This window comes from Tamandua tetradactyla, chromosome 7 (genome assembly GCF_023851605.1).
Source record: "Tamandua tetradactyla isolate mTamTet1 chromosome 7, mTamTet1.pri, whole genome shotgun sequence".
Lineage (NCBI taxonomy): Eukaryota > Metazoa > Chordata > Mammalia > Pilosa > Myrmecophagidae > Tamandua > Tamandua tetradactyla.
The window spans coordinates 127,253,202-127,273,512 of record NC_135333.1 but is presented as its reverse complement, the minus strand read 5'-3'; positions in this window follow the sequence as shown (position 1 = coordinate 127,273,512).

Genomic DNA, 20,311 nt, shown 5'->3' with positions numbered 1-20,311 from the left:
TCTGATTTCAATAATTCAAAGAAATTTGAATAAGCAATTCATAGAGTCAGAATCTAGAATATAGATAATCAGGGGATAGTGTGGAGATAGGGAATGGAAAATTGAAGCTTGAAGTGGGAAATGTTTGGAGGTAATAGATGGTAGTAATGGTAGCACAGCATTGTAAATGCAATTAACAGCACTGAAATTTGATGAAAAGAAGAAATGTCAGATTGTATATATAGTAACAATAATTTTTTTAAAAAAATCTATAGAACTATACTACAGAAACAGTGAACCCTAAATTTAAAAAAAAACCAGTATGAATCGTGTCCTCTAGTTATAAGTGATGCTCAGAAGGGCCAATGACCAATCTTTGTCAGTGATTGTGGCAGCCAAGCATAAGCACCTGGTGGATGAGAGCATGAAGTACATGTGTGGGGACCAGGGCATCTGTAGAATAATCTACTTATCTATCTCAGGGATTCTCAAAGTGTGGTCCTGGATCAGCAGGTCCTGGCAGCATCAACTGGGCATATGTTAGAAAGGCAAATTATTGGACCTCCACCACAAACTACTTAATCAGAAACTCTTGTATTTTAACAAACCTTCCAAGTGATTCTCGTGCATGCTCCGACAATATGATGGTAATGTAGTCTCTTCTTCAAAAATCCTCCCATAAAAAAATCCTGTGCCTTTCCAAATGCCTTATGTACATATGGCAGTAGCATAATTCTATGGGGAATGTGAAAGAACAATAATGAAAGGCAGCCAGATGAGAGGTACCAGCATCAGTTGTCAAGCTGAGTTATGTATGCAAACAGTGATGTGATGAGCAATGGCCACTAATTAGCAGATTTAGCCACAACTGCACACAGCTGCAGGGTCAGAGCATCATCTTTCTTGTCAAAGAACTGCACAAATAATTCCTTAATTATCATGTTGGTTGTGTACCTAAACAAAATGGACTACTAACATTTAACTTATCATTTTGAAAATTTCAGTTGACTGTGAAATGTTGAAAAATAGCAGTTAATTCTGGGCTATTTTTCACAAAGAACATTTTTCAATAAAGGACACCATGGGAAGCCTACTGTTAATATACTGGGTGTTTCATGAGGACTTGTTGAGGAAAATGTACGTTTTCAAAATTCATGTACATGAGATAACACTTGTTTAGCTGCCCTTGCAAATTATTAGGAATATGCTGAGTTGCAGCCAAAGAGAGAAGCCTATGACAAAATGACCAGCTGAAGCAAAACATATGTAGGTTTAGATTCTCTGAAATGTTTATCCCACCCCCAGACATTCTCTACTATGAGCTTTGGCTGTGGCTCCCTGCTCCCTCATAGGGCAGCTCTATTTCTGCTACTCAGTTCAGTCCAGGAGGGACCATGGCCAAGCTTGCCTTTCCAATCAGCTGCTGGCTGCTTATCTGAACAGAACAGCTCCATGGGGCAAAGTTCCTCTCCCTGAGATAAGCAGTTCCCTCCATTCTGGGAAACGAATTGGCTCTGGAAAAGTAGCATGTGCAGAGCAAGATTACAAGCTTACAGTAGAAAGAGAAGCCAGAACAGACATGGTAGAGAAGAGAGAAAGATAGAAGGAGAAAAGGAGATGGTAAGAAGAGTAATTAGGAAAAGTAAAGCAGATGGGGCTAAAGAGAAAACAAAATTCTTACCACAAGCTCAAAAATATTACACAATGTTTAAAATATTTGCAAGCCACATTTTCCTCTTGCAAATAAATGAACAAAATGACATATTAGTACTCTATAATCACCCAATTTCTCCACTAGTATGGGAAAACAAAAGTTTCCTTACTTAATTCAAAGCAATGATCACTTGGTATTGGCTTCTATCAGTCTTTTAGCATTTCTTATAATAAAAGTATAACAAATCAGGCCTCTGATTAGTATTTTTACAGTTAATTTTAGGCCAATATTTTATAGGAAAATGCAACAATAAATGAAAGTTGGTTTTATTCTCTAAAGTAGCTACGGTTGAATGAGTCTGTCCTCTGACATCTATTTTTTCAGTGAAAAATAACTGAAAGGTTGAGTCTTACAGCTTTAAGGAACCTTTTTCATTCAGCTTTGTGACCCATTAAATGGATCCCAGTTAATCACTTTCATTGACTACAGTGATAACAATACACTCCAGTTCCTCAGGGTCAAGTGGAGGGAGGGGTGCTCAATTCAAGAGATTATCTTCAAATTTCCACTTTTTTTTTAAGTTCATAAAACATACATCTAGATGATTTTTTAAAGTACAACACAGAAAATATTTTAAATGCCAATTATTATACATTGGATTGTGTCTCCCCAAAAGATACAATGAAGTCCTAACTTCCAATACCTCAGAATGTAACCCTATTTGAAAATAGGGTCTTTGTAGGTATAATTAGTTAAGAAAAGGTCATACTGGTGTAGAGCGGGCCCTTAATCCAATATGCCTAGTGTCCTCATAAGAAGAGGAAAAGAGACACAGACACAGGGAGACCATAGTCAAGAGAAAAAGGTGGGAAAGACTGGAGTTATACAGCAGCAAGTCCAAGAGTGTCAAGAATTTTCAGCCACCCCAGAAGCTAGGAAAAGGTAAAGAAATTTTCTAGCCTCTAGAAAGCTAGTTCTGGAGACTTCTAGCCTCCAGCTAAATTTCAAATATTTTAGGTCACCAAGTTTGTGGTACTTTGCTACTGCAGTCCTAGGAAACAAAGATATCAACTAATTGATGGATCTCCACCAGAGTTAGAAAGAATCAACCAAACCACTAATCGAGAAGAATCTGCCTTTTAGCATCCTTTGTTTTATTTCACTCTAAAGATTAGGATGTGCCAGTACCTGGTCACAACTTTATTTTTTTATCAAAAATACTTAAATTACATGAGGCCAAAACTTGTAATCTTGATCAATTCTAATTAAGTGATAAAAAAATTTGAAATCTTACCACTTAGTTAACATGCATTAATTGCATTAGCTTTGCTATTCACAAAATATTTTCAATACTAAAAATATTATTATTAGACTATATGCTATTAGTAACATATCCAAAAAAGTCATGTAAACTTTAAAGAATAAAAAACTGTTATTGAAGATATTAAATCAGAATCACCAGACAGGGAGAGAAATATACATGTCGTAACTGTAGCCCTTTTACTTTCCTCATTTTCACATGCAATTGCACACGCAAGAAGTTCAACTATTTGAATAGTATTCCACACAAATAATTATTCTTATCTATACAAGTCAAGACAATGGTATAATTTTCTATCTACTGCAATGTATACTTGAACTATCCATAATAAAAAAATAATTTTTCATGTTTATAAAAGAATCTCTAGAGAAAGAAATCCATTATCATCCCTTAATAAACAATTGAAAGATTGAGTAACCAGTCTTTGCTCAGTAAATTTTTCAATACCTCCATCTAAAGAACATTCATAAAGGTTTTACATTTTCAAACAACTCTTAATAATTTACAAAATATCTTCAATTAAATAACATATGAATTATTACTATATATTAAAAGACAAAATAGTCTGATTGACTTCCTTGAGTGAAGCATAAAATACTTCAATTATCAGAGTAAATGATCTCTGTTTCATTGTCTTTTGCACAAAAAAATGCATTCATTCATTTATACATTCATTCATATTTATCCATAGTTCATTGCCTCAGCACTGACATGTATTAGGCATTGTGTTGGGTCTTGAGAAGGCACAGGTTAACAACTCAGAAATTCTCTCAAGAAATCTAATGGGAGAGACAGGCAATAAAATAAGGATTTCAACAGAGCATAATTATTAACAGTGATATAAAATTTGTACCTTTTTTATACTTCATCCATTTAAATTAAATTTCAGGGACAGGGCTTCTTAGAGGAAGTGATATTTTGCTGAGTAATTAGCAAGCCTGGTGAAAAAGTAGCCAAAGGGTAAGAAAAGATGCAATATTGTGTGCTGAGACATGGGAGTTTAAAATCACATCAGACATTGGAATTGAGTGTTGTGCACTTTAGCCAAAAGGAAATATTCATGGGAGGAGTATGAAGTTGGAGTTAGAGAGAGACAGGAGTCAGGAAGAAGGTTGTGGGTGATAAATTAAGGAGACTGAATGTTATCTTGAAAGTGATGGAAAAGCATTGAAAAAACATGATATGAATTGCTTTTAAAGAAATATTGTCCTGGCAGCACAGTGAAGAGCTATGACAAGAGAGGAGACTATTGTAGTAATTCAAATCAGATGAGATTATGACTTAATAAAAGCAATGCAATTAAGAATGGAAGGAAACAAGAGAGCAGAGATGAAGAGGCAGGATCTCTGAGGCTTAGGAACTGATGGGATGGCTGTGTGCATCAGAGCCCAAACCAAAATGACTCTTAGATTCTGGCTTAAGTAACTGGGTGAATAATACTGTATCTTAATATAAGACATAAAATACAACAAAAGTAAAAGATAGTGCATAATTTACAAATATTTAACAGATGAGAAAAATACAGCTCAGCAAGATTAATGTATGTTTTATACAATATCTGATTTCAAGTTTGATGTTTCCAGTACAGGACTCTGACTTTTAAGTCAATTTCTCCTTATTTGGGATAATTTGAAGGAAAGATAGTCATATATTTGTATAAGACTTCTCAATCAGACTGTTAAGGATAATAATTTGAACTACCTTTTAATAGTAAAGAAACCTTTCAAATAAGCAAACATTTACTGAGAGCACACATGCCAAAAACCACAGTATGCTTAATGGACAGCACATAGATTAAAAAAAGGTACAGTTCTTACCCTTTGGGGACCATGACCTTGCAGGGGAAATAGGCCCATGCTTTGAACAGCATCTGGCTACAAGTTCTTTTAAAATGTTTCTTAGAACTAAAGATATGTTTCAGATTCATCCATGCTCTACATGTACATTCTTTTTCCACTGAATATTTCAACATATCGATAAATTACCTGTTCATCAGCATTTGGGTTGTTTCCAGTTTGGGGCTACAAAAATAAAGCTGCTATGAATATTTATGTACAAATCCTTGTATGGAAATATGCTTTTATTTCTCTTGAGAAAGATCTGGAAATAGGATGCTGTATTAGTTGGTAGGTATATGTGTAACTTTTTAGAAATTGCCAAACTGTTCACCAAAATGATTGTAACATTTAACATTCCCAACAGGAATATATGAGAATTCCAGTTTCTCTGAATCCTCAAATTGATACGCCCAGTCTTTTTAAATTTAGCCATTTTAAACATAGATGAATGTCAAAATAATTATACTGAATTAGAAAATACTAGATCAAAAATTGCTTCTTATATGAAATTCTAGAAAATGCAAGCTAATCTTTAGTGACAGAATCAATCCGTATCTGCTTGGAGATAGAGGAGGCAATACATGTGGGAGGGATTACAAAGAACACAAGGAATCATTTTTTTAGAGATGATAGGTATGTTAATTATCTTATGATGATGGTTTTCACAGGTATATATATATATGAAAGACATCAAATTTTATACTTTAGGTGAATTGTAAAGTATGTCAAATACACCTCAATAAATTGCTAGGAAATAAATGCCTTCTATTATGAGCCAAATATCATTTTGAACTAGAATAAATCTATTTGATCTCCTTCATTATTCGTGTAAACTTGCTCTAAAGAATTATTTCATTTGCCCTAGTATCATGTTTGTTACCAGCTGCCAAAATGCGAACAATAGTACATGCTCTCCTAAAGACCCAAAAATAAGAAGGAAAATCTTCTGCCCATAAATATTGGGAAAATTCAGATCTTAATTTTCAAGGAATATAGGCAAAAGTAAAGAGAAATATGAGACGCAAATGCCATGAACAGCTCTAAATTGTGAAGAGAGTAAAGGCAAATAAATCCATTGAGGTTGTGGAAACACAGAGCATGGTAGAGTAGCTGAAGAAATTTTCATACTGAGTTTTAGGAATGAGGCTATTATATTTGGAAAGAGCTTAATGCTTTTGTTGAATTCATGACAATTACGTATTGCAGTTTTTCAGGTTTCTATTTTTATTTATATTTGTGTTTGTGTGTGTGTGTATATATATATATGCATTTATATCTATAGGCATATTTATAGTTAAGCTGCATAATTCTTTTATTTGGTGGCATTTTGGCCCAACCACAACAGTGCCTATCCCAAAATCCATAACTTTCCATACAATCTGATTTTATCTGGCTTCCACCAATTCCTTTAGAATCATATTTCTCAGGCATTCCCTGCTGTGGTAGTCAGATTCAGTTGTCAGCTTAGCCAGGTGAAGGCACCTAGTTCTGTTGAGGTGAACATGAGCCAATGGTAGGTGAACCTCATCTGTTGCTGATTTACATCTGCAGTCGGCTAGCAGGTGTGCCTGCTGCAATGAAGGACGTTTGGCATAATTGACTGGTGCTTAAATGAGAGACCGCAACGTAGCACAGCCTAAGCAGCTCGGCATTCCTCATCTCAGCATTCGCAGCTCAGCCCAGGCCTTTGGAGATGCAGAAAGAAGTCACCCCAGGGAAAGTTGTTGGAACTCAGGGGCCTGGAGAGAAGGCCAGCAGAGACCATCCTGTGCCTTCCCACATAAGAAAGAACCTCAGTTGGAAGTTAGCTGCCTTTCCTCTGAAGAACTAACAAAATAAATCCCCTTTTATTAAAAGCCAGTCCGTCTCTGGTGTGTTGCATTCCGGCGGCTAGCAAACTAGAACACCTGCCCTTCCTCATAATTCAATAACATCCAACTGTTTGTAACACTCTCTCTTGCATTTGCTCATGCTAAGAATCCTTCCTTGTCTTCCTCCAAATTACCTAATTTACCCCCAATTCACCCTTAAGACCTACTCTTGCCACAAATTGCTCCAGGAATCCTTACTTGACCACCCCAAGCTGAGTTAGACATCCTTTCCTTAATACTTAATAATTATGATCTCAACCTTCATTATCGCATTGCCTACATTTTATAATTATGTGCTTTTATTTTGCTCTCTTCCCTACAAGATTCCAAATGCCTTGAGAAAGAGAGAATGTTTTGTCTTTTTTTGCAATGCAAAAAATCTTTGCAAAAACAAATCCTTATCGACCTTTGTGAAACAATTAATTTATTGAATAGTGGATATTCTGATCCTCTTCTGCTATGCTTTGAAAATCTGAGATGCAGTCAATAGCATCAAGAAAATGAAGATGACCCACAGAAAGGATGAAAATATTTTCAGATCAAATACATGTTAAGAAATGTATCCAGAATATCTAAATTACGCTTACAATTCACTAATGAAAGAAAACACAATTTAAAAATTGTCAGATTTAAAGAAGTCTTGGAGATAGACTGAAGGAATTTTATTCAGGCACCAGCAAGATGAGGGTCTGAAATCAGAGTTCAGCTCACCGGAGAGTAGAAATAGAGGGTTTTATACCAGAGGATCTGGGCCAGGTGAAAAGTTAAATGCTGCAGCAGTCATGCAGGGCTGTAACTGCCGGAGGGCAGAGGCAGCTGCCAGAGGGCAGGGGTAGCAGCTATGGCACTTGGTGAGCTCTCCTTTAAGGACTAGTCACATCATGGGGGAAGGGATCTTACCTAACAAAAACGGGCAAAGGATCTGAATAGACATTTCTCCAAAGAAGATATATAAATGGCCAATAAGCACTTCATAACCACTTCGGTTAAGATAAAAAGACAGACAATAACAAAGATTGGTGAGGATGTGCAGAAATTAGAACACAAACATTTTGGTGGGAGTTTAAAATGGTGCAGCTGCTTTGGAAAAATTTTGAGGTCAAAAGGTCAAACAGTATTACCATATGATCCAGCAAAAACACCCTTAGGTTTATAAACAAGAGAAGTGAAAACGTGTGCTCACTCAAAAACCTGTATGCTAATGTTCACAGCTGTATTTTTCATAATAGTCAAAAAATGCAAACAACACAAATGCCCTTCAACTGATCAATGCATAAAAAATGGGAGAGGCTGCTAATGGGTATGTAGCTTCTCTCCGGAGTGAAAAAAGGCACTCAAAATTTTACTGTGGTGATGGTTGCACAACTAGGGCTATACAAAAGAGCAACCATATTGAATTGCATGCTCTAAATAGCTGAATTGTATGGTATGTGAATTATAGCTCAATAAAGTTGTTAAAAAACAAAACAGGCCTGGGAACATGACACATAAGGCATCCTTATTTCCTCACAGGTTCACAGATCAGCTAATTTTTCTGCCCTTTAGGTAAGGACAGGGGAAGCTAAATTATAATAAAAAGCCAGCTTGATTGGTGCAGATTTAGAACAAAGAATAGTGGTGATCTAAATAAGTTTCCAGCTCTTCTCTTTGAGTAAATAGACCTGAGTGCAGGGGCTTTAGTGTTTGGGGTCTGACTGCATTTGCCAGGCTGCTATGACAGATAACACACAGTGGGTTGGCTTAAAAACTTTATTATTTGTCATTTTATTATGGCTCAAAGTCTGGAGATCAGGAGAAGTCCAAAATGGAGGTGTCAGCAAGGCAATGTTCTCTCTCCAGAGTATGTCAGTTCTGGTGCTAGCTGCCCGTGATCCTTGTGGTTCCTGGCTTATGTCCTTGCTTCACTTCCCAGGGCAGTATAGTCTCCTTCCTATTCTGTCTGTGACTTACAGTTTCAGGCTCCTCCCGGTGTTTTCTCTTAACACTGGCTTTCGTTTCTTTCTCTTTAACAATGAATAGTCTCCAGTAACCTGGATCAAGACCCAGCTGCCTTCAAATGGGCCACACTTTAAGTAAAAAATAACATCTTTAAGATACCCTATTTACAATGATTTACACCTTTAGGAATGCTGATTAAGGTGAAGAACATGTTTAAATTGGGGTACATAGTTTAACCTGGCACAGCCATTTGGACTGGTCAGACTATTGTAGATGTCCAGAAAAAGAGCTTAATTTTCTTTTCTTACTACTGAGTGAGAAAACTATTCACTGTAGTTTCAACACTACTGTATTGACTACAGATATTTCTAGAGAGTAGTTTTATTTGATGCTCTGGGCTAATATCATGCAGTAATCCAGCACTTCAGCTATCCCAAAAGAACCAGATTTTACTCTGAAGCAATTCCCTAATTTCTTGATTAGAAGCAGTGTCCAATTGTCAGGTTATTGTCCATTTACATCTTTATTTTCTCTGTCTTTCTTTCCCAAGACTTACCTCACCCCTTACTTTATTTTTAAGTTCATGTTGCATCTTGCTGTCATGCATGTGACCTAGTACAGGGGAACCCTGGTTCCTCAGGTTACTTGGCTTTGCATATTTTACCGCGTCTGCCTGATTGGAGTGTATTTCCTTTTCATCTGGTCAATTCCTATCAATACCTCTAAACTACACTCAGGCATTACTTCATCTTGGAAGGGTCTTCATTAGTCTCTTATTTTCCTTCCCAACTTCCACTCTTCTTATGTGTTGCCATTTTTATGCTCAAATCTATAGCAGCATTAAGCACTGCATTGTCTCTGGTGGTTTTTTGGCCTTTCTCACTGTTCTGTTGGTTAGTCAGAGTATTTTTCATTCATCACTTCCCATGCCTAGGACAGGGATCTTAACTTGCAATCCAATGCCTAAGAAATAGCTACCTAGGACAGTGGATTAGGAAGGATTCTGATTCTACTAGCACAAGTGTTATCATCGATTATTGATGTTGTGTTAGTTTGCTAGCTGCCAGAATGTGATAAAACAGAACTGGTACAGCTTTTAAAAAGGAAAATTTAGTAAGTTACAAGTTTACAGTTCTGAGGAAGTGAAAGTATCCAAATGAAGGCACCAACAAGAGGTTACCTTCACTCAAGAAAGGTCAGTGGGTTAGGAACAACTCTGTCAGCTAGTAGTCAAGGGGCGGGCATCTGCTGGTCCCTTACTCCTGGGTTCCTTTTCTTTCAGCCTCTGTTCCTGTAGAGATTCCTCGCTTTACTTCTCCAGGGCTGGCTTGGATTCCCTCTCCAGGTTCTAGCTTGTTTAACATTTTATGGCAATGTCTGTTGGGCTCCAAGCATCTCCAAACATCCATGTATCTGTTCTCCACATGCCTGCATCTGTGTCAGCTCTGCTGTGAAGTTTCTGTTGGCTTTGAAGTTCCTGTTGTTTGACTCCAAAATGTGTCCTCTTTTAAAAGATGCCAGGAAACTAATCAAGACCCACCTGGAAGGGGTGGAGTCGCATCTTCATCTAATCAAAAGATCACTACTCACTATTAAGTATGTTGCATCTCCATGGAGATAATTCAATCAAAGATTCCAACCTACAGTATTGGATCAAGATTAAAAGAAACGAGCTGATCACAAGATTGGATCAGAATTAAAATATGGCTTTTCTGGGATACATAATACCTTCAAACAGGCACAGATCTCTTAGGTCCTAGCTGTAGGAATAGCAGCATGAATGTCATATTGCTTGCTTTTTTTTTCATATGAGATTATATGAAATAATCTCATAATTTCTGTTGAATCATTTAATGCAAAATACTGGCATTAAGAAAGAGGAGCAGTGAAATTTTTTAGGACCCAAAACAAAACTATTTAACATTGGCCCAGGAGTATTAAGCTTCCCATGCCTGTGGACAAGGCGGAATTGAAATTTGGAAAGGGCTGAATCAACATATCTTGGTTGTGCAGCTGTAGGCATTAAGGTTAGAGGTCAAGGAATCTGTTCCTAATAGCTAACTCAAGGTAAAAGGTAAGAATTGTCACAACCAGTGGTATACACTAAAGCTGAAGACTTTAGGATGATATCATCAATTTGTACCCATTTAGAAGCTATTGAGATAGATTTTAGAACAATCACAGAGTCTTTATACAAACTAAACGGTTAGAATTATGGGGGGTGGTTGACTGGGAATGATCATTATGTCCTAAATAGGCTCAATGCAATATTAAATCCAGGTTCACCAATCTTAATAGATATCAAGTTTATGGAGCTAGTAATATCAAAGATCATGGCTTAAGTTTGGAATTCAAAGGACCTTGTTACGCTTTGTCCCTATAAGCAATGTCACCTCATTAGTGGGAGTGCTTCCGTAACAAGGCAATGTGGGTACTTTAAAACTAGATATTCCTTGGATAAGATGCAAAGTTTGCCACAATATTTGCTCCCCCCAACCTCAGCTATGATACTTGAAGATGTTTGGGTCTCCCCAAAGATGTCTTATACTAACCCTCAAGCATAAAATTGTAGTTTTCAACTGGAAAGTTTATAGCTTATAATAATAGTTGTGATAGGTAAAATATTAAAGGAGAAGATACACACATATGCATACATACATACATTCTTTTCAGTGCTTAGTAAGATGATAGATTGGCAGTCCCCTCCTTTTTTTTCCATTATTTCTGTTTTCATAGTATCACTATTCAGCTAGATAGCCCAAATATATAATCTGCTATGGAAACAATAATAAATTGTTCTCTAGTTGGAGTAGCAGCATGAATGTCTGGTAAAATATTCTCAAATCCAAGAGCTTGATAATATAGTACATGTGACATGTTTAACTGATCTTGTGCTCTCAATATAGACCTTATTGTAATCATACCTATTCAGTTTATGCTGTTGGATGATAAAAAATTTTAGAAGTTGAGAAAAGAACCCAAAGGCCTATATCATCCATAATGGTTGAAGAGGCATAAAAACTTGGCTGAAGTTAATTTAATTCAAGAAGCACCTGCTGTGATAGGCATACGGGTACATACAATAATAAATAAGTTTCTTGTTTCACACTTATCAAGCTATAGGATTTAGAAATATTTACTTCACTTTTCTGGTGAATTACATTTTTCTGCCTATATGAAAAATGATGGTATTAGAAATAAGTGGGCCAATTTAATGAATCTTGTTCTTAAACTGTTAGGATTTCATGAGTCACCTGGTCCACTAATGCATGACATAATAGTCTTATGAATATTACTCATCAATATTTTTGGGTTAGTTGATATTGAGTCACAAAGTTTTTTTTAAATCCTCAAGTTATATAAAAATAAACAAAGCATAAGGTACATGAAGTCAATTAAAAATGCATGCTACAGAATTATTTTGTACATTTATTAACTCAGCCTTTTTTTTAACACATCATCACCAGACAGTGCCAAATATGTCACAAAAAGGCCTGATGAGCAGAAACTTAGAGGAGTTGAGGTGCGTGATCATTTTTTGCTATATGCAGTGGAGTAGACATTTGTTTTTTCTGTTGGGGAGGGTTGCTTTTGGAATCTTAACATTTTTTTCTCTGAGGATGGAAGTAGACAGAGCCCATCTCGAAGAATAAAATCTGAAACTGTCAGAAACCTGCTTTTGTCACTCTTCCCTAAAGCTGGCTAGAAATTCATGGAAATCAATTTGAAGGTCAAAAGTGCAGAGTCACACCATGCAGACTTTCCTGGGGCACAGGACGAGGGCGCTGCACCAACCACCCAGCACGTGCAGTGCCCCTGGTGGCCGAAGCCCAGCTGGGCTGACCAGAGTTTGGTGCTTATAGCAGCAAGGTCCTCGCTGGACTGGTGTCATTGCGTTTGACTCTAGGTGGTGCTCTGTCTGCCTCATTAGTGAAAATTTTCCATTTCTTTAGCTTTCCCAGCGAGACTGTGACTATTCTTTTGATAAATTTCTTTTGCTGTATTAATGGGACAGAACCAGTTTATGACACTTGCCACTAATACTCTGGACTGGACAAAGCATATATGCTCATAGAAACTTAAGCAATAATTTTCAACTTTGATTTTATAATTCTTTAGAATGTGGAAAAGTCTTAAACATGAATTGATAAAATATGTTGATCATAGATATCTGTTATGATCCTGAACTGCCCACTATTTACTTTAATGTGTGACCTTGGGTAAGTTCATTAACTTCTCTAAACATCAGATGTAAAATAGGGACAAAAATCCTACATACCCCAGAAGATTGTTTTGAGAGTTAAATTAAAATTATATGTATAAAATATTGTGCAAAGTGCTTGATTCAAACAAACATTTAATGAATGTGATTGATTATTATTAATAAACATATTCTAATTTATATTATAATAGCAAACATTTTTAAATTAATCTGAAATTTAAATATTACTTCTGATACATTCTAGTTGATATAAAATTGCTTTTTTTATTGTATTAGTCTCAGTTACCACTTACTTCATTGAATCTTGCAAAGTCATATATGTGAAATAACCCAAATAATTGGTATAAATAAATAATATTAGAGACATCTGTTTTGTGCAAAACTTTTGGAACACTGCCTGTTGTCTTTACAGAACTCAATTTTATGGGGAGGAGGCAGCATCTCAAAGAGTTTAACATTGCCTGGAGACACACAGCTAGTAGAAAGAAGAACCTCAAGACAAATCCAAGCACTCATGACTCCAAAGCCTTTAGTAAGTTAGCACTTCCTAACTTGTGGGTGAGGCACATGGTAAGCTCTGAATAAATCTTAATTCCTATTGTTTTTCTCCTTAATTTAAACAATTTGAAAGGAAAAAAAAGTTGAGTCATAAATTATAACAAACGATCTCTTGTCCTCTCTGCCCAAGGATTAGAGCATCCAAGGTTATTAGAAGTGGTGTTGAAAGAGCATTTACACCCAAGTCCAAAGGTCTTTGGTTCAAATCCCCTTTCCTCCATTTCTTGCTCTTTGACTCTTTTGGTCTCAATTCATTTCTTGGCAAAATTGTGCTACTACTGTAATTTTTATAAGGAATGAATGAAGTAAGCATGTTGAGTATCTAGATTAAAAATAAAAGACTACTTTTTCTTTCATTAAGGGAAAATAATGTACAATTGGAACCCTGAACCTAACTAAAATAACATCAAATCAGCTGGTCTTGGAGTGTCAGCATGAACTGTGAACACCAGTAGTAAACAAACCCTCAGGTTAGGTCTCAGCAGTTATCATGACATTGGACAAAGTCTCTGTTTCTTGCTTAGTTTTCTATGGTTTGTTAATGCAACAGAAATAGAAAACCAAGACTAGACATGCTGGTTTCATTGCCAACACTGCATTAAGGCAACAGTTGGCAAGAATAACTCACCCATTTCATGTTTTAGTTTCAATTACCTAAAGATACATACATATGGAATTGTACAAAGTGATTTTTTTCTGTGATTTCAGTTTGTACGTAAAGTGAGTATTCACTTTTTCTGTTTTTACTTATTTTAAAGCCAAAAAAAAAAGGATGGGGTATTTTACACTTGTCTGCCTTTTATAGCGTATGTGTTGTTTTCTTTTTGTTTTGATTTACCAGACAGGGTTTAGAAATATATTCTGTGTAATAAACTAAAAGGAATCAATTTAAAATATTTGACCTTCTTTATACTAGCCATTTAACCACTTAAATGATTAATCTAGTGTTCATCCTTCATTTATTACCCCCCAAATCCAAACAAGTGTTGAGTCCTGCTGATTTCATATCCTAAATATTTTTCAAATTTCTTTGCTTCCAGCTTTCCTACACAGCCTGATTCCAAGCTCCCACCATTTCTTGCAACTATATCCTCCTATCAGCCCCTCTGCATCCAATCTTGGGTTTCTTAAGTCCAGTCTCAATACAATTTATGGAGTGATCTATCTAAATGCAAATCTGACCATATCGTTCCCAGATTTAAAACCCACAACTAGCTGTATATAACCCTGAGGATAAAGCTAAATCTTCACATGGAAGGAAAAAAAAAACATCATAACTTAACCCCTGCCTGTCTATCCAACCTCACCTCATGCCAGTCCCTCCTATTTTTACACTCTAGGAACACAGAACCACTTGCGATTCTATAGACACGCTACACTAATTCTCATTCCCAAATCTTTGCTCATGTTATTTCCATACTTGTAATGCACTTTCCTATCTTTCATCTGGCTAACCCTTGTCATCATAGATTTAATCTGGCATTACCTCCTCCAGGAAGTCTTCCTGACCCATCTCTCACCATCAGGCTGGTTAGTTGCTTCATAGTATATGCTGTGTATTACTGTCACTGCCATTTCCTCAGCAAAAAGAATAATAATCAGTTTGCAAGCCTACCTCTCCCAACTACTTTAAGGTGCCTTTACAGCAGAGGCTGAAAGCCTATCATCTTTGATCTCAGTATCTAGCCCAATGCCTGTCATGATGCCTGGTATGTGTTAAATAAATGTTTGATTAAATACATATACTAATGGTATAATCTACCAGAAAATTTGTTTTCTGGTTGATTATAAATGTCTTACTGGAATTTTTCATATTTATCAGTTGATTCATATTTTGCTTTTAAGTCTAATGTGAAACCACTGCAGTCATAGAAGACTTAACAGCAAAGCTCTGTTTCTTGGTACTATATATCAATGCAGATGGAACCCTTGAGAGCTTTCTTGCAATTGAAACTTCCTGGAGGAGATCTGGATGGAATTTTCCTAGTGAGTTCTTTTCAACTTCGGGGAATTTGCACAATTAGCTAATTTAAATCAAGTCTAAACATGTCCTCACCAAATTCTCTGGCAAGGACAATGTGAACTTGCTAACAGCAAAAACACAGGGTGTCTAAAACTTTTTCTTGGACATTAGGAAAGAAAGTATTTTCTCTCAAACAGAATGAATAATGCATAAGAACCACATAATGGCCTGTTCAAAGGAAAGAGAAGGAATAAAATTTAAGGAACTATTCAGAAAGCACAGACTTTATACCAAAGACATAATGGTCTTTTCTCATATAAATAGGTTCATTAAAATGAAAAAAAAGAAAAGGATAACCTTTTTCCCTTTCTGAGTTCAAGTCTCTCCAGCAATGGCTGAACCCCTATTCATTAGTTGACTAATGATGAAACTCAGTTTTTAATAATAGTATTAAAGGCCAAAAGCAGACCTTCACAAATGTGGGAGGCTTGTGTTCAACATTATGTGCTAAAGGAAATTAAAATCAAAGCAAATTAGTCAAGCAGAAAGAGCTTTCAAAAAATGGCATTATCTTTGGCAGCCCTGGGAAGAGTTTTATTTTATTTTATTTTTTGTTTCCATCTAGTCAACAAATAATTACCAAGGGAATATTACGTGAAAAGCTCTTGGAAGATGGTGCTGAAAGGATGAAGAATAACATAGCACTTAGTAGGTACCAAGCAAGGTTCTAAGAGCGTCACATGAATTAACCCATTAATCCTCCTACATCCCAAAGAGTCAGCTAGTATCATCATCTCCATTTTCCTTATGTGGAAACAGGGACACAGAGGCTTAAATAACTTGCCCAACTTCTCACCGCTGTGGTCCGACAGCAGGGTCTGGGCTGTGGGTAAAATGCTAGGTGAGAAAGAAGCAGCAGCATCCATATGTACCATTCATGAGAATAAAAATACTGTAAGAGTAACATAGTGATATTCACATGTTTGTGTTAGTCACACATCATCTGAAGTATGGAGAAAAGTGCTTAATATATGGGAGTGCTAGGAGGTCACTCAGTAAATATTTGTTGAGTGAATTAATTGAATGAATGCATCACTTAAAATGGTTCAGTAAGGTAAAAGAAAAATGGGAAGGTAATGAATGTTTGCTGACCCCTTCCATGGGATAGACATATCCCATGTTCCAACCGTTGGTTAAGTTTGGTGGTTACAAGCAAGAATCCTGGTACCCGAGTAGCTGGCTTCAAATCCTGGCTCTGCCACCCACCCTCTCCTTGTGTGGTCTTGGGAACACTTGCTCCCTCTGTGCCTCATTCTCATCTACAAAACAGGGATAATAATAGTTATTGCTTCAAAGTAGGAAGATTAATGAGTAAATAAGGTAAAATGCTTCTGAGAATAGTATCTTTGTAGTAATTGTTAGCTATCATTGTTATTAGTCTCATTTAATCACCACTACATTCAATATCACAATTCTGGTAACAGGCAGAGGGTCCGAATCAGCTCTGCCTTGGTTGTTTTCTACCATGTAATAAATGCTAAAATAATGCAGAAATGGGAAATTAAAGTTAGGGGAAATTATCAGGGAGAAGGATGAAAATGGTGTGAATGTAGAAGAAATGGGCAGGAGAAAAACATAGGTAAATCATGGATGCGAAAGGCCAGAGATTATTTGGGGAAGCAAGGGGTAGTGAGATGTACCTGAGAGGAATTCAGCCCAGAAGTTAATCTTTTTTTTTTTGGCATGGGCAGGCACCAGGAATCAAACCGCGGTCTCGGGCATGGCAGGTGAGAATTCTGCCACTGAGCCCCCGTCACACTACCTAGAAGTTAATAATTTCACATTCCAACTACTGATTTTCTCAGGAAAGCAAAATCAAAGAAATGTGCAAGTCATTCAAGCAATTTTGAAAGTGATACCTCTATGTGTGTTAAAGGGACTTTGTATTTTCATTGACCATCAAAATATCTGTTTTTGTCAAGACTAAGTAATATAAATTTTCCTTGAGAATTGATACAGGTCTTGCATTCCCATCTGTCTGAGAGCCATACTAGCCTAAAGCAGTATTAGCAGATATCTAATCTGTGTAATGGCTTGTTGAGAGATCCAGGCAGGCCTTGAGGCAGGGCCCAGTGATTTGGAGTGTGCCTTTTAGGTGATATTGCAATTGGGAGTCCTCAACAGAGCACCAAAATATCAATGGTCACTGGAAATGGAAAGCCCTTTAATCCACAGCAATGGTCCCTCTGGATTAAGACTCAAGCATAATGGCAAACACTACAGGGCAGCCTGCTTCACTGACTTCAGTGCTATGTGCCTATTCTAAGGACAGGCAGGCCAAATGATGATACACCTAGTATTTCTCCCAACTCTTCATTTTTTTATTTTAAAATGCCTGCTTTTATAGGAACCATTATTTTGTGCTCTATTGTTTATGCCCAGAAGAAGGGGTGGAATAGGGATTCTCTAGACCTCTATAATTCATTCTAAAAGCAAAAGTGTTCAGGCTCTAAGCTCTTAAAAGGCAAATGTATTTGTTCCATACAGGAAAAATTCTTACATCCTATCTTCAAAGTAGGTTTATTTCATCCCTGAATCAGAAAAAAGGGGACACATTAAATGATAAACATGTGCTCAATTTCAGGCTGTTAGACTCTCATTGTTGACCTTTATATATAGCCTGTTTATGAAAACAAATCATGGGGGATGAAGTCAACAAATTAGGTAGGCTGCTATGAGAGAAGGAAAAAGCCTCAGATGTAAGCAAGAGTCTATATTGAAAGCATCTTGCTGCATAAATACATTTAGTCAGTAAGACAGTGAACTGGAAAACGAAATTAGGATCTTTAACATAAAAATCTAGGGTTTAGTGGGAAATGCTTAAAGAGAAAACTCACTGAGCTAGCAGGGCGATTTTTTACAGAAGGCAATCCAATCGAATATGGTAGAGATTTTACCCTAGTTTGAAAGAATATCGAAGAGAGTTATAAGGCAGAATAAAGCTTCCATAATTCTTGACTAAAGCTACTTAGGAGATAAACAGTCTGTAAGAATAAATTTAAATTGAAAGAATGCTAGTTCTCTAGTTTTGTCCAAAGATGAGGGAGGCAGTGTTAAAACAACATGTGTATTTTAAATAAAAGATATTGAAATGTTATACTTATTTTCTGCAAACCCAAGAATGAGAGAGGAAAAAAACCAACAAAACAAAACAGTGTATGTGTCTTCAAATACTTTCCTGACAAGTTCTTATAATGTTTTTACTTTTGTTTTTGCCAAAGTGAGAACAGAGAAATTCTTTTTAAATTGGAAATGGAATGTTGGGGGGAAAGTGAGTAAATTGTATACGTTGTTAATCACAAACCAACCTTAAGCCAACCCTGTTAGAAAGATAATGTCAGCACTGCAGTCATTTATGTGAGGCATTTCATGACAAATGAAAAGCGCTTTTTCTGATCTTAGGAATTCTTGGTGAGGCATTGGATTCTGCAAGCTGGGAAATTCTGCCTTTTTATGCGGGCTTAGCAGTAGGAACCAAAGAAGGATGGTAAAACTGAGTGGATATTGTACATAAGGAGAAAGAGCTAGGTTGTAGTTTCTATATATCAAAACCAGAAAGTTCATAAATTTTAAGAAGATTTTAAGTAGCATATAATGAAAAGAAAAGAAGACATGAGACTGCTACCTACAAAGACAATGATGAAGAACAGGAATAATGACCAAAAATGGAGGGCCAGGAGTTGGAGAAACATGAGAAAGAAGGTAGAAGTGGAGGTATGAATGTGTAAAGAACCTCAAAATACATACTTCTCTCAGGGAATCCAGAAATACAGTTATTAAGGGACTAGATTGGACAAAACTAAAAAATATAGGTAAAGGGTGTGAGAGAGAGCAATACATCTAGATATAGAGAGACTGATAGGTGAATTGATATATAGGATATATATGGAGATGTGAGTCTGCCTATTTAAGTTATGTCTTGATTAGTTTACTGGAGTCCTTTAAAAGGGGAAACATTTTGGAGACAGCTCAGAGCTGGCACAGAAACATTTGGAGATGCATAGAGAAAATGCCCCCAGGGAAGCTGTTTGAAACCAGAAGCCAAAGGACCAGCACGCACCAGCCATGGGCTTTCCCATCTGATACAGGTATTCTGGACTAAAAGATCTTTCTTGAGTCAAGGTGTCTTTTTCTGGATACCTTAGCTTGGACATTTTTATGGCCTTGGAACTGTGAGCTTGTAACTTAATAAACTGCCTTTTAAAAAGCCATCCCATTTCTGGTATATTGCATCCCAGTAGCATTTAACAAACTGAAATATTTACTGTAGAAAAAAGAGAATAAGGCCAACTGTGGAGGGGACTGAAAAAATATTTAATACCTTTCATGTCACTATCAATAAAGATTGTGGAACTGTGTTTCTTTGAAGTAGGTTTGCTCTGGGAATTTGTGTCAGAAAATATGTAATTAGATAACAGCCCCCAAATTCTGAAAATTAAAAAGACTCTGCCTCTCTAAGGGAGCACTGCCACAAATTACAGGATGAAAAGGGAAAATGCTTTTGTTATAAGTAACAAAGATTAGACAAAAGAGTTATTTATGATCATTTAAATGTCAATTCATTGAAAGTAAACAGAAAGCTGTCCTTACTCCATCACAGGGGTCAGGGGAGGGAGAAACCAGAAGGGTCACTAGCCCAGGAGGCTCATTTGAGAAGTTGTGACAAGGTGCTCTTCCAAAAGGGCATGGTCTCCACCAGATGCTGGTCTTGGTCAGTGAAATGCAGGGTGCATTTTAGCATCATACTTCCTCAGCTAGGCACTCACAAGGATAGGACATGCATGTTACAGGACCAAACAATGGGTGTCGGGGGGAGAAATGCTCTTCCAGCTTTGCTAACAGTAATATTGGGTGAATGCCCTGATATCTGCCACAGTAGCACCAGACATGAGCACTGAAAGTTAAAA